The sequence below is a fragment of the Moschus berezovskii genome, chromosome 25, assembly GCF_049115385.1.
Source record: "Moschus berezovskii isolate FMDL1 chromosome 25, NW_MosBer_1.0, whole genome shotgun sequence".
Lineage (NCBI taxonomy): Eukaryota > Metazoa > Chordata > Mammalia > Artiodactyla > Moschidae > Moschus > Moschus berezovskii.
Window position 1 is genome coordinate 42,404,015 of NC_142484.1, and position 12,709 is coordinate 42,416,723.

At 39.1% G+C, this 12,709-nt stretch overlaps 1 protein-coding gene and 1 long non-coding RNA gene across 3 annotated transcripts in view; one reads left to right on the forward strand and one right to left on the reverse strand.

The window, feature by feature from the left end:
* The window catches only part of LOC148773898 (uncharacterized), a 66,854-nt gene extending 62,816 nt beyond the window's left edge, over positions 1 to 4,038 (forward strand). The window contains exon 4 of the long non-coding RNA XR_016036336.1: positions 891 to 4,038. This is a non-coding gene — a long non-coding RNA (uncharacterized LOC148773898). The remainder of the gene's footprint in view (positions 1 to 890) is intronic.
* Positions 1 to 12,709, reverse strand: part of GRM5 (glutamate metabotropic receptor 5) — a 660,867-nt gene that overhangs the window by 329,397 nt on the left and 318,761 nt on the right. The gene's annotated exons all lie outside the window — the stretch shown is intronic.

A 12,709-nucleotide genomic window follows, 5' to 3' on the forward strand; every position in this document is an offset into this window, starting at 1 on the left:
ACAGACGTCATTTCTAAGTCTTCTTCGTATGCTTTCTCTCTTGGATAAAAATTTTGCTTTTATGCCCTGACAAAATATCATGATCTACAAAATTATAATTTTATTTGCTTAGATGTTTTACATATTTTCTGCTTATATCACATGATATTTATTAAATGTATTACTAGGTCTAATTTTCCCCCCAAACTAAGAAGAAACTGGTATTTTTTAATAAGAAAACATCAATAATACTTGCAGTACATGTGTGCTCAGTTGTGTATGACTTTTGGCAACACGATGGACTGTAGCCTACCAGGCTCCTCTGTGCACAAGATTCTCCAGTCAAGAATACTGGAGTAGAGTGCCATTTCCTCCTCCAGGGGGTGTTCCCAAGCCCGGGATCGAACCCACATCTATTGTGTCTCTTGCACTGACAGGGAGATTCTTTGCCACTGAGCCACTTGGGAAGCCCAATACTTGCAGCCCTAGTGGTAACGGTGGTAGCAGCAGTAATAGCAACATAATGGTAATGACACGTATTCTGTGCCAGACACTCCCCTGTGATTTTAAATGCATTGGGTCATTCAAGATTGGTTTCATGATAAATGCGGCTGCACTTCACTATGCTCTGGGTACTGGAAAATGTTAGCTTTCCCTATGTTATGGGGAGAAATTGTCTTTATTACCATAATGCCCAAATAATTAAAATGTCAATTCAGATGATTCAAGACTGACCAATTTTGGTCCCAACAGCTTCCAAGGAAACATCAGTGGTGATACTGGCAGCGCACACTCATGGGCCACTCACTAAGCAGGCCAGGCCAAGTACGGAGCCTTTGGCAGAACTTGTTGGTTTTTAATCTCTGAAACAAACTTATTAGTTAAAAATTAATATTGTTTTCATTTTGCAGATGACAATTGAGGTTTGAATATATTTGCCTGGGATCACCATGCTTGACTGTGGCAGAGCAGAGACTGAAGCTAAAGTCTTTCCGACTCCAGAGACCGGCTCTAAATCACGATGCTGACTCGTGCACAGATTATTTTCTAAATATCATGTTTGTTTGCACACTTTCCACATTACAGTGAGGGCATCTTTACATGTAGTTAAGATATGGATGCTGTCTGTTAGATTTAATGAAGTTTAACCATCCTTTTCGGAGAAGGCAATGGCAAGCCACTCTAGGACTCTTGCCTGGAAAATCCCATGGACGGAGGAGCCTGGTAGGCTGCAGTCCACGGGGTCGCTAAGAGTCGGACACAACTGAGCGACTTCACTTTCACTTTTCACTTTCACACATTGGAGAAGGAAATGGAAACCCACTCCAGTGTTCTTGCCTGGAGAATCCCAGGGACGGGTGAGCCTAGTGGGCTGCCGTCAGTGGGGTCACACAGAGTCGGACACGACTGAAATGACTTAGCAGCAGCAGCAGCAACCATCCTTTAATAATAATTTGGAACTATCTTCAAATTAAACTCAATGTAATAGACTTAGTTCAAATGATTTGCTCATTAGAATCATCCTTGAGTCTTTAGGATCCTGTAAACGGTGGGACTTCCCAAATGGCACTAGTGGTAAAGAACCCACTTGCCACTGCAGGAGATGTAAGAGATCAAGAGATGTTGGTTTGATCCCTGAGTCAGGAAGATTCCCCTGGAGGAGGGCGTGGCAACCCACTCCAGTACTCTTGCCTGGAGAGTCTCATGGACAGAGGAGCCTGGTGGGCTACAGTCCATAAGGTCACAGAGTCGGACACGACAGAGTGACTTAGCACATGTGCACGCACACACACACATTCACACACAACCCAGCATTAAATATTGGGTCACTTCCTCATTGTCCATATACATTATGACTGAGCTTCTATTAAATAACAGTAATCTGTTACCCCAGATGATGTCCGTGTGTCAGTACAAGTTGACTATTTAAAATTCTCCAGGCTCTAGAACACCACATAAGAAGAAAATAAGAATGCATGTAGGTAGGTGGGTCTCAGTAGAAATCAGAGTAAAAACAAGGATGAAGGAAGTGATGAAGCAGGATAGTAGTTTAAGCAGTGTGTCTATCCCAGAATTAGGTCTGAAGTGAAAGTGAAAGTCACACAGTCATGTCTGACTCTGCGACCCCATGAACTGTAGCCTGCCAGGCTCCTTTGTCCATGGAATTCTCCAGGCCAGAATACTGGAGTGGGTCGCCATGCCTTCCTCCAGGGGATCTTCCCGACCCAGGGACTGAACCGAGGTCTTCCGCGCTGCAGGCGGATTCTTTACCAGCTGAGCCACCAGGGAAGCCCACCCAGAATTAGGTCTACTACGCAATAATCATGACTTTCCAGAAACCTGACCTCTAATTCTATTTTTTTTTTTCCTTTTCCTCTCTCTGAGTGAGGAGGGCAACTCTACCCGTGTTCGTCTTGAATACTAGCACACACTGTGACTGAGGCAGCAGCTGATACATTAGGACAGAATCGAAGGGGCACTTCTAGGTCGCACTTTTTCATTGGCACTTAGAATATATCTTAACCTCCATTCTCTTATCTCTAAAAGGCATAAAAACGCCCACTTTACAGGGTTTGGGGAGGATTGGATGGGCTAGTGCTTGCACAACACCTTACACGCTGGGCACATAGGAAACACTATGTGATTCTTTTTACATTCTAACTTTTCATCCCATAAATCTGGTAGCAGTGAAGCCTTCCATACACAAAGGAAAAAATAATTCCCCATAATCAGTGAAGTGCTGTGCCAGCCTCATGCCAGTTTACAGAGGCCCATTTTGGTGCACATTTTTTCTCAAGTACTCATAATGTTACAAACTGAGTTCCCTCCGCATTTTTCTCCCAGAAATCCATTTGTTACACATTCACCAGTACAACACACAATTTACCTTCCCTGTTGTTCTATCTAGGAAATCATATAGCAGCAGGCAGGGTGGAAAGCAACTACTAGGAAGCAAGTAAGCAGATATCCTGTTTGGGCTCACAACAATCTCATGCTCTGTTTAGGTGTCAAAGATAATGCAGGGTCACCGAATCATATACCAATCCATTAGACAGGATGCCCAGGCACTCAGTGTAAAAGTCTGCTCATTCAGAAACCCCCTGGGAGCACAGGTCTACTCTCCACTCTCATGCGCACTGGAGGGCTCTTTCCACTAAGCCCACTCTTACTCAGGTGTCAGATTTTGTGAATGCAAATCACCTTTAATTATGACAGTGATTCTGTGCCACAGAGATTACCCTCCACTAAATGCAGAGGAGGAAAATTGAGTTCAGAGAGACTGAGGGAATAACCCAATGTCACAGAACTTGACTGGCTACAACACAGGTCGTCAGACTCCAGGGCTGGTACTTTTTATCACTGTTATTATACCCTCTCCCATCCTGCTGAATCACAACTCTGTTGACATGGGTAGACGCTATTCATCATACGACTGAAGATAACAGAGGCATTAGGAAATGAGAGTTTTTTAAAAAATGATCCCGTAAATGCAGAATGTCATTTGTCCTTTCAGAATTATCCAAAATACAAGTCCATAAACCCGATTAGCAGATAAAGGGCTGTCCATCTTGGGGAATGTTAATCTCTGGTCACATGCTGCAAATATTTAACTGTTATCTCCATCACATAATCCCTTTTGGCAATTTTATCTTCAAACATTTTTACAGCTCTCTCTGTGACACATAATTTACAAGAAAAGATCCAGCCTAAGCTAACACTCTGAAACCATTCTCAAGAGATCTTCAGATGTAAAATTCTATATTCACTTTATCACACTGTGGTAACTAACACACTGAAAAAGCAGAACATTTTGATTACTGGCATTAAACAGAGCTCTTAAAAGATTCCAAATGCATTCTGCAGAGGGTTGTCAGTGGAGGTGGAGTGTATGGGATTATCATTCTATCTCAACTGAAATGATTCCATGGTTAGCATGTGGTTACTTAGTAACATTAAAATTGCAATTATGTTCCCTTATAATTAACGACCTTCAAATAAATAGTTTTGTGAACAAATTACACACTTCACCAGAATTTTATTCTTTCTGTATTGGGTTGCTATTTCACCCAATTGCTAAATGTAGAGAGCATGATCTTCTCGACGTTTCTCTACATTCTGAAGAGGAAAGGTTCGCTTATGCTAAAGCTCAATGTGGAGATGAACAGAACGAAGGGAAACAGACTAAATTTAAAAAAATGAATCGAGAAGGCTGGAATGAAGATTTACACTGTCATATTCCCTATGACTTCAAAACACCTACACTTTAAGAAAAAGAGTTAAGCACTTAGGACAGCTGGACAGTTGTGTCTAAGAATATCGTGTGTTTAGTTATGTTATGAAAAACACAGTTTGGCAAATGATCTATAATCCTCATACACGTGACATCATGCAGTCAAGGCATTCAGCTGCTTGACCTAATTAGTCACTTTTACTAATGATATTTGCAAATAATACGTGTCTAGGAAAGGCTTGCTATAACTGATGAAGTGAAGCCTCAAGTCGCCTTTTTTTTTTTGTCTTCACTTGTCTATTTGGCTGCACTAGGTCACAGTTGAGGCATGTGGGATCTAGTTCTCTGGGAGCCCCCTGCTTTGGAATTTGGAGTCTTAGCCACTGGAGCACAAGAGAAGTCCCGAAGCTTCAAATTACTGACAATTTCAGCGGTAAAGAAATTAACAAGAAAAGAGTATCTGTATTTTTGTCTTTTTTTTGACATGGCTATCAACAGTGATAGTGACTGTGAACCATTTGGCTGAAGGCAGGCTGAAAGGTAAGTACTGGAAAGAAAAGTGAATATGGTGCTTTTATTGGCAGCACCCTGGTGCTCTTCTCAGGTTTGATAATAATGCGGTATCATCGAATCCTGTATTGATATGTTAGATGAGATGCCCAATCACTTAGTTTGAAAATCTGCTAGTCCAGAAGCATCAAGAGCAAGCACTGATTTCCTAATCTCCACTCATGCCTATCTGTCCAAGAGACATCAAGTATTTGCCATACACTACACCAGGTTTTGAATATACAGACATGAATGTGACTTGGTCTCCAGAACCAAGAAGCTCATGGCCAAAAGGAGATTATAAACACATGGCATAATGAAATCAGAGTATATTTAAGATATAGTGGTGGCATGAGGAGGCCACACTTGAGGTGTGATTGGAAGGATGGGTAGGAGCTTGATAGACAAATGAACATCATCTCAGCTACCATTTCCTCCAAGAACTCTCTGCTGCCTCTGGCCTGCCAGCACCATCCAGAATGATTTAAGATGATACCCCTGGGCTCCCAGAACGATTAATGTATTGTGCTGCCATGATTTGTTATAATTAGGTACCACCACAAAATTCTCTCGCGGCCGCCTATGTTTTGAAAAGTAAAAGCCCAAGTGCTCACAATTCTTTCTTTATTCAGTCCACTAGCTTTAGGTTTCTGTACTTTCCCCTTTCAACTCTTCGGGTCATCCATGCCACGTCAGCCGTCCTGGGTTTCTTGCTGCTACTGACATTTGAGGAGCATCTCTACTTCTAGGCCCCTCTTTCTGTGTCCTTAGCCTAGACAGCTCTCCCTACAGGTGCCAGCATGACTCCCCGCATCCATCCTTTGAGTCTCCTCAAATATCACCCTCTCAGGAGTCATTCCTGACTGCCGTGTTAAAAATACTGCCTTCACATGCAGTCTCCAAACGTCCTTTCCCTGCTTTGTTTGACTCGTATCACATACTTTGCTTTTTGTATTTATCATCTATCTCCGCTCCCTACTGCTAGTTGGAGCAGTGAAAAGGACTTTTATGGATGAGCAAATCAATTTTTTATCCAATAATTCCATTTACCATGAATTAGAATGTAATTTCCATGAAGTCAGAGATTTTTTGTTTTGCTCATTGCTGGGTCCCCATGGGCCACGAAGAGTTTCAGACACATGGGGCAACTCTACAAATGTTTATAGGATAAATTAAAATGAAAATCACTCACTTATTTATTGAAAATACATATTAAGCCCTTATAATATTTCACTTGCCCATTAGACATGACCTTTGGATGGAAGAGACTGACAATATACAGGCAAATATATAAAAATATACATTGGAATTGATACAATAAAGGAAATAAAGATTTATTTACATAAAAATATAGTGCATGTGTGTGTTTTTGATTGGGGCAGTAATCATTCTTGGAGGAGATGATATTTTAGCTGAGATCTGCTGTCTAAGATGGAACATAGAGCTGGTGAGCAGGGATCAGGAGCAATCAAAATAAGGGATGAGACAAATATAAATGTCCAGGGAACAAAGGGCTGGAAAAAAATTTTAAATGTCAGGACAGCTGAAAAGACGAGGGTGGATGACAGGAGGATGAGTAAGGCTATTGGTGGTGGCCACATCAGGCAGGGCTTTAGGAGACGTGATAACGCACTGGGATTTTTTAAAAGGTGTCAAATGGTTTCAGTTAAGATGGTATGATCTCTTCAGTTCAGTTCAGTTCAGTTCAGTCGCTCAGTCGTGTCCGACTCTCCGCGACCCCATGAATCACAGCACGCCAGGCCTCCCTGTCCATCACCAACTCCCGGAGTACACTCAAACTCATGTCCACAGAGTCGGTGATGCCATCCAGCCATCTCATTCTCCGTCGTCCCCTTCTCCTCCCGCCCCCAACCTTTCCCAGCATCAGAGTCTTTTCCAGTGAGTCAACTCGTCGCATGAGGTGGCCAAAGTATTGCAGTTTCAGCTTTAGCATCAGTCCCTCCAATGAACATCCAGGATTGATCTCCTCTAGAATGGACTGGTTGGATCTCCTTGCAGTATAAGGGACTCTCAAGAGTCTTCTCCAACACCACAGTTCAAAAGCATCAATTCTTCGGCGGTCAGCCTTCTTCACAGTCCAACTCTCACATCCATACATGACCACGGGAAAAACCATTGCCTTGACTAGACGGACTTAGTAGTTTTAAAATAAGTCTTTTGGATGCTTTGTGGTGAGTAAATGGGACTGCTGCAAGGATGGAGCTAGAAGGCTCCTACAGCAGTTCAGGTGGATCCAACTGTTTGGGTTCGAAGGAGAACAGAAACAACGGTGAGAAGTTAAGTATATTTAAGATCTACTTTAATGATAAATTAACAGGTGTTGCTGGTGCATTGAATTTGAGAGTCGAAGAAAAGATATGAACTTCCATTTTCTGGCCTTGGTCATGAAATAATATTATTTAGTAAAATGGCGACTCTGACATGATTAGGAGGAGAGGAATAGAAATTTGGTTGTTTTGTTTGTTTGTTGATTTGTTTGTTTTGACATTTTAAGTTTGAAATGCCTGTGTAATGTCCAAGTGGAGATGTCAAGTAGATGGGTGGATAGGTAGGTTCCAGCTATGCCTGTCTTCACCATTAAGCTGTGAATTTTTCTTTTTTCTTTTTTTTCCATTTTTAATTTTTTTTTAATTTTATTGGAGGCAAATTACCTTACATTAATATATTGTTTGGTTTTGCCATACATTGACATGAATCTGCCCCGGGTGTACATGAGTTCCCCTTCTTGAACCCCTCCTCCCACCTCCCTCTTCCCCATATCCTCCCTCCAGGTCATCCCTGTGCACCAGCCCCAAGCATCCTGTATCATGCATCGAACCTGGACTGATAATTCATTTCACATATGATAATATACATGCTACAATGCCATTCTCCCAAATCATCACACCTTCACCCTCTCCCACAGAGTCCCAAAGACTGTTCTATATACCTATGTCTCTTTTGCAGTCTCGTATACAGGGTTAAGGTTACCATCTTTCTAAATTCCATATATATGCGTTAGTATACTGTATTGATATTTTTCTTTCAGTCTTACTTCACTCTGTATAATAGGCTCCAATTTCATCCACCTCGTTAGAACTGATTCAAATGCATTCTTTTTGATGGCTGAAAAATACTCCATTGTGTATATGTACCAAAGCTTTCTTATCCATTCGTCTGCAGATGGACATATAGGTTGCTTCCATGTCCTGGCTATTATAAACAGTGCTGCAATGAACATTGGAGTACATGTGTCTCTTTCAATTCTGGTTTCCTCCGTGTGTATGCCAATTTCATTATAAATATGAATCAACAATCAAAGCTCTCCAGATATGAGAATGAAGATGAAAACAGCACAACAGCACAACTGACCTATGATGAAAAGAGAGTATAAAAAAAAATCCTTAAAGTTATGCTTAGTATCTTTAGAGAGATTCAGGAAGGTATTCATTTATAAATAATATTAGTAATAATAAATACACACTCCAATACTACTAAAGACATCATTAAATAAGAAGGAGGCTTTGGAGAATAAAAATGTTATTACCTAAATTGTTTTTTGTTTTTAAATTAGTTTATTTTTTAATTGAAGGATAATTGCTTTACAGAATTTTGTTTTGATAAAACCTCAACATGAATCAGCCATGGGTATACATATATCCCCTTCCTTTTGAGCCTCCCTCCCTTATCCCTCCCCACCCACCCCTCTAGGTTGATACACAGCCCCTGTTTGAGTTTACTGAGCCATACAGCAAATTCCCGTTGGCTATCTATTTTACACATGGTAATGCAAGTTTCCATGTTACTCTATCCACACATCTCACCTCTCCTCCCCTCTCCCCAGGTCCATAACTCTGTTCTCTATGTCTGTTTCTCCACTGCTGCCCTGTAAATAAATTCTTCAGTACTATTTTCTAGATTCTGTATATATGCATTAGAATATGGTATTTATCTTTCTCTTTCTGACTCACTTCACTCTGTACATTAGGTTCTAGATTCATCCGCCTCATCAGAACTGACTCAAATGCCTTCCTTTTTAAGGCTGAGTAATATTCCATTATGTATATGTACCACAACTTCTATATCCATTCATTTGTTGATGGACATCTAGGTTGCTTCCATGTACTAACTACTGTAAATAGTCCTGCAGTGAAAAATGGGATACATGTGTCTTTTTCAATTTTGGTTTCCTCAGGGCATATTCCTAGGAGTGGGATTGCTGGGTCATATGGTGACTTTATTCCTCATTTTTTAAGGAATCTGCATACCATCATCCATAGTAGCTGTGTCAATTCACATTCCCATCAACAGTGCAAGAGCGTTCCCTTTTTCCACACCCTCTCCAGCATTCATTGTTTGTAGACTTTTTGATGAGGGCCATTCTGATTGGAATGAGGGGATATCTCATTCTGGTTTTGATTTGCATTTCTCTAATAATAAGCGATGTTGAGCATCTTTTCATGGTTTTGTAAGCCATCTGTATGTCTTATTTGGAGAAATGTCTGTTTAGGTCTTTTCTCACTTTTTGATTGGGTTGTTTGTTTTTCTGGCATTGAGTTGTATGAGCTGCTTGTATATTTTGGAAATTAATCCATTGTCAGTTGTTTCATTTGCTATTATTTTCTCCCATTCCGAGGGTTGTCTTCTCACCTTGCTTGTAGTTTCCTTTGCTGTGCAAAAGCTTTTAAGTTTAATCAGGTCCCACTTGCTTTCTTTTTTTCTTATTCCCCTTACTTTAGGAGGTGGATCATAGAGGATCTTGCTTTGATTTATATCATTGAGTGTTTTGCCTAGGTTTTCCTCTAAGAATTTTATAGTTTCTGGTTTTAGAGTTAGGTCTTTAATCCATTTTGAGTTTATCTTTGTGTATGGTGTTAGGAAACGTTCCAATTTCATTCTTTTATGTGTAGCTGTCCAGTTTTCCCAGCACCATTTATTGCAGAGGCTGTCTTTGCCTCATAGTATGTTCTTGCCGCCTTTGTCAAAAATAAGGTAACAATAGGTGCATGGGTTTAATTCTGGGTTTTCTGTCTTGATCCATTGGTCCATATTTCTCTTTCTGTGACAGTACCATACTGTCTTGATGACTGTAGTCTTATATTATAATCTGAAGTCCAGAAGGTTGATTTCCTCCAGCTCCATTCTTCTTTCTCAAGACTGCTTTAGCTATTCGGGGTCTCTTGTGTTTCCATATGAATTGTGAAATATTTTGTCCTAGTTCTGTGAAAAATGTCAATGATAATTTGATAGGGATTGAACTGAGTCTGTAGGTTGCATTAGGTAGTATAGCCATTTTACAATATTGATTATTCCTACCCAGGAACATGGAACATCTCTCCATCTGTTTATGTCGTCTTTGATTTCTTTCATTAGTGTCTTATAATTTTCTGTGTACAATTATTTTGTCTCCTGAGGTAAGTTTATTACTAAACATTTAATTCTTTTTATTGCCATGGTGAATAGGATTGATTCCTTAATTTCTCTGATTTTTCATTGGTAGTATATAGAAATGCAAGTGATTTCTGTGTATTGATTTTGTATCCTGCAACTTTGCTAAATTCACTGATGAGCTCTAGTAATTTTCTGATACTATCTTTAGGGTTTGCTATGTACATTGTCATGTCACCTGCAAACAGTGAAAACTTTACTTCTTCTTTTCTGATCTGGATTCTTTTTATTTCTTTTTCTTCTCTGATTGCTGAAGCTAGGACTTCCAGAACTATGTTGAATAATAGTGGTGAAAGTGGATGCCCTTGTCTTGTTCCTGATCTTAGGGGGGATGCTTTCAGTTTTTCACCATTGAGAATAATGTTTGCTGTAGACTTATCATATATGGCCTTTCCTGTGTTGAGGTAGTTTCCTTCTATGCCCTTTGTTGAGGAGTTTCAATCATAAATGGCTGCTGAATTTTTTCAAAGAGATTTTCTGCATCTATTGAGATGATCATATGGTTTTATCTTTCAGTTTGTTAATATGGTGTATCACATTGATTGACTTGCATATTTTGAAGAATCCTTGCATCCCTAGATTAATTCAACTTGGTCATGGTATGAGCTTTTTGATGTGTTGCTGAATTCTGTTTGCTAAAATTTTGCTGAGGAGTTTTGCATCTATGTTCATCAGTGATGTTGGCCTGTAGTTTTCTTTTTTTGTGTGTTCTCTTTGTCTGGTTTTGGTATCAGGGTTATGGTGGCCTCGTAGAATGAGTTTGGAAGTATTCTTTCCTCTGCAATTTTTTGAAAGTGTTTTAGAAGGATAGGCAGAAGCCCTTCTCTGAATGTTTGATAGAATTCTCCTGTGAAGTCGTCTGGTCCTGGGCTTTTGTTTTTTGGGAGAATTTTGATCACAGCTTCAATTTCAGTGCTTGTAATTGGGTTGTTCATAATTTCTATTTCTTCCTGGTTAAGTCTTACAAGGTCAAACTTTTCTAAGAATTTGTCCATTTCTTCCAGGTTATCCATTTTATTGCCATACAGTTGTTCACAATAGTCTCTTAGAATCCTTTGTATTTCTGCATTGTCTGTGGTAACCTCTTTTTCATTTTGAGTTTTGTTGATTTGATTCTTCTCTCTTTTTTTCTTGTTGACTCTGGCTAAAGGTTTGTCAATTTTGTTTATCTTCTCAAAGAACCAGCTTTTATTTCTGTTAATCTTTACTGCTTTTTTCATTTCTTTTTCATTTATTTCTCCTCAGATCATTATGATTTCTTTTCTTCTAGTAATTTATTTTTATTCGTTTTTATCCAGTTGTTGTAGGTGTAAAGTTAGGTTGTCTATTCGATGTTTTTCTAGTTCCTTGAGATAGGATTGTATTGTTATCAACTTCCCTCTTAGAACTGCTTTTGCTGCATCCCATAGGTTTTGAGTTGTCATGCTTTAATTGTCTCTTGTTTCTAGAAATTTTTTGATTTCCCTTTTGATTTCTTCAGTAAGCTGTTGGATATTTAGAAACGTATTGTTTGATCTCCATATGCTTGTCTTTTTTACAGTTTTTTCTTCTAATTGATATCTAGTCTCATAGTGTTGTGGTCACCGAAGATGACTGATATGATTTCAATGTTCTTAAATTTACTGAGGTTTGATTTGTGAGCCAAGATATGGTCTATTCTGGAGAATGTTCCATTTGCACTTGAAAAGAAGGTGTATTTTTCTGCATTTGGATGGAATGTCCTGAAGATATCAATGAAATCCATCTCATCTAATATATCATTTATGACTTGTGTTTCCTTATTAATTTTGTTTTGATGATCTGTCCATTGGTGTGAATGGGGTGTTAAAGTCTCCTACTATTATTGTGTTACTGCCAATTTCTCCTTTTATGTCTGTTAGTGTTTTTCTTATGTATTGAGGTGCTCCTATGTTGAGTACAGAGATATTTACAATTGTGCTATCTTACTCTTGGATTGATCTCTTGATCATTATGCAGTGTCCTTCTTTATCTCTTGTAATATTCTTTATTATAAGGCCTATTTTGTCTGATATGAGGATTTCTAGTCCAGCTTTCTTTTGCTTCCCATTTGCATGGAATATATTTTTTCATCCTCTCACTTTCAGTCCATATGTCTCTTTAGGTCTGAAGTGGGCTTCTTGTAGACAGCATATATATGGGTCTTGTTTTTATATCCATTCAGCCAGTCTGTGTCTTTTGTTTAGAGCATTTAATCCGTTTACATTTAAACTAATTATTGATATATATGTTCCTATTACCATTTTCTTAATTGTTTGGGGTTAATTTTGTACATCATTTTTCTTCTCTTGTATTTCTTGACTATATAAATCCCTTTAATATTTGTTGTAAAGCCAGTTTGGTAGTACTAAAATCTCTTAACTTTTGCTTGTCTGAAAAGCTTTTCATTTCTCCATTAATTTTGAATGAGATCCTTTCTGGGTACAGTGATCTTGGTTGTACATTTTTCCCTTTCAGTACTTTAAATATATCCTGCCATTCCTT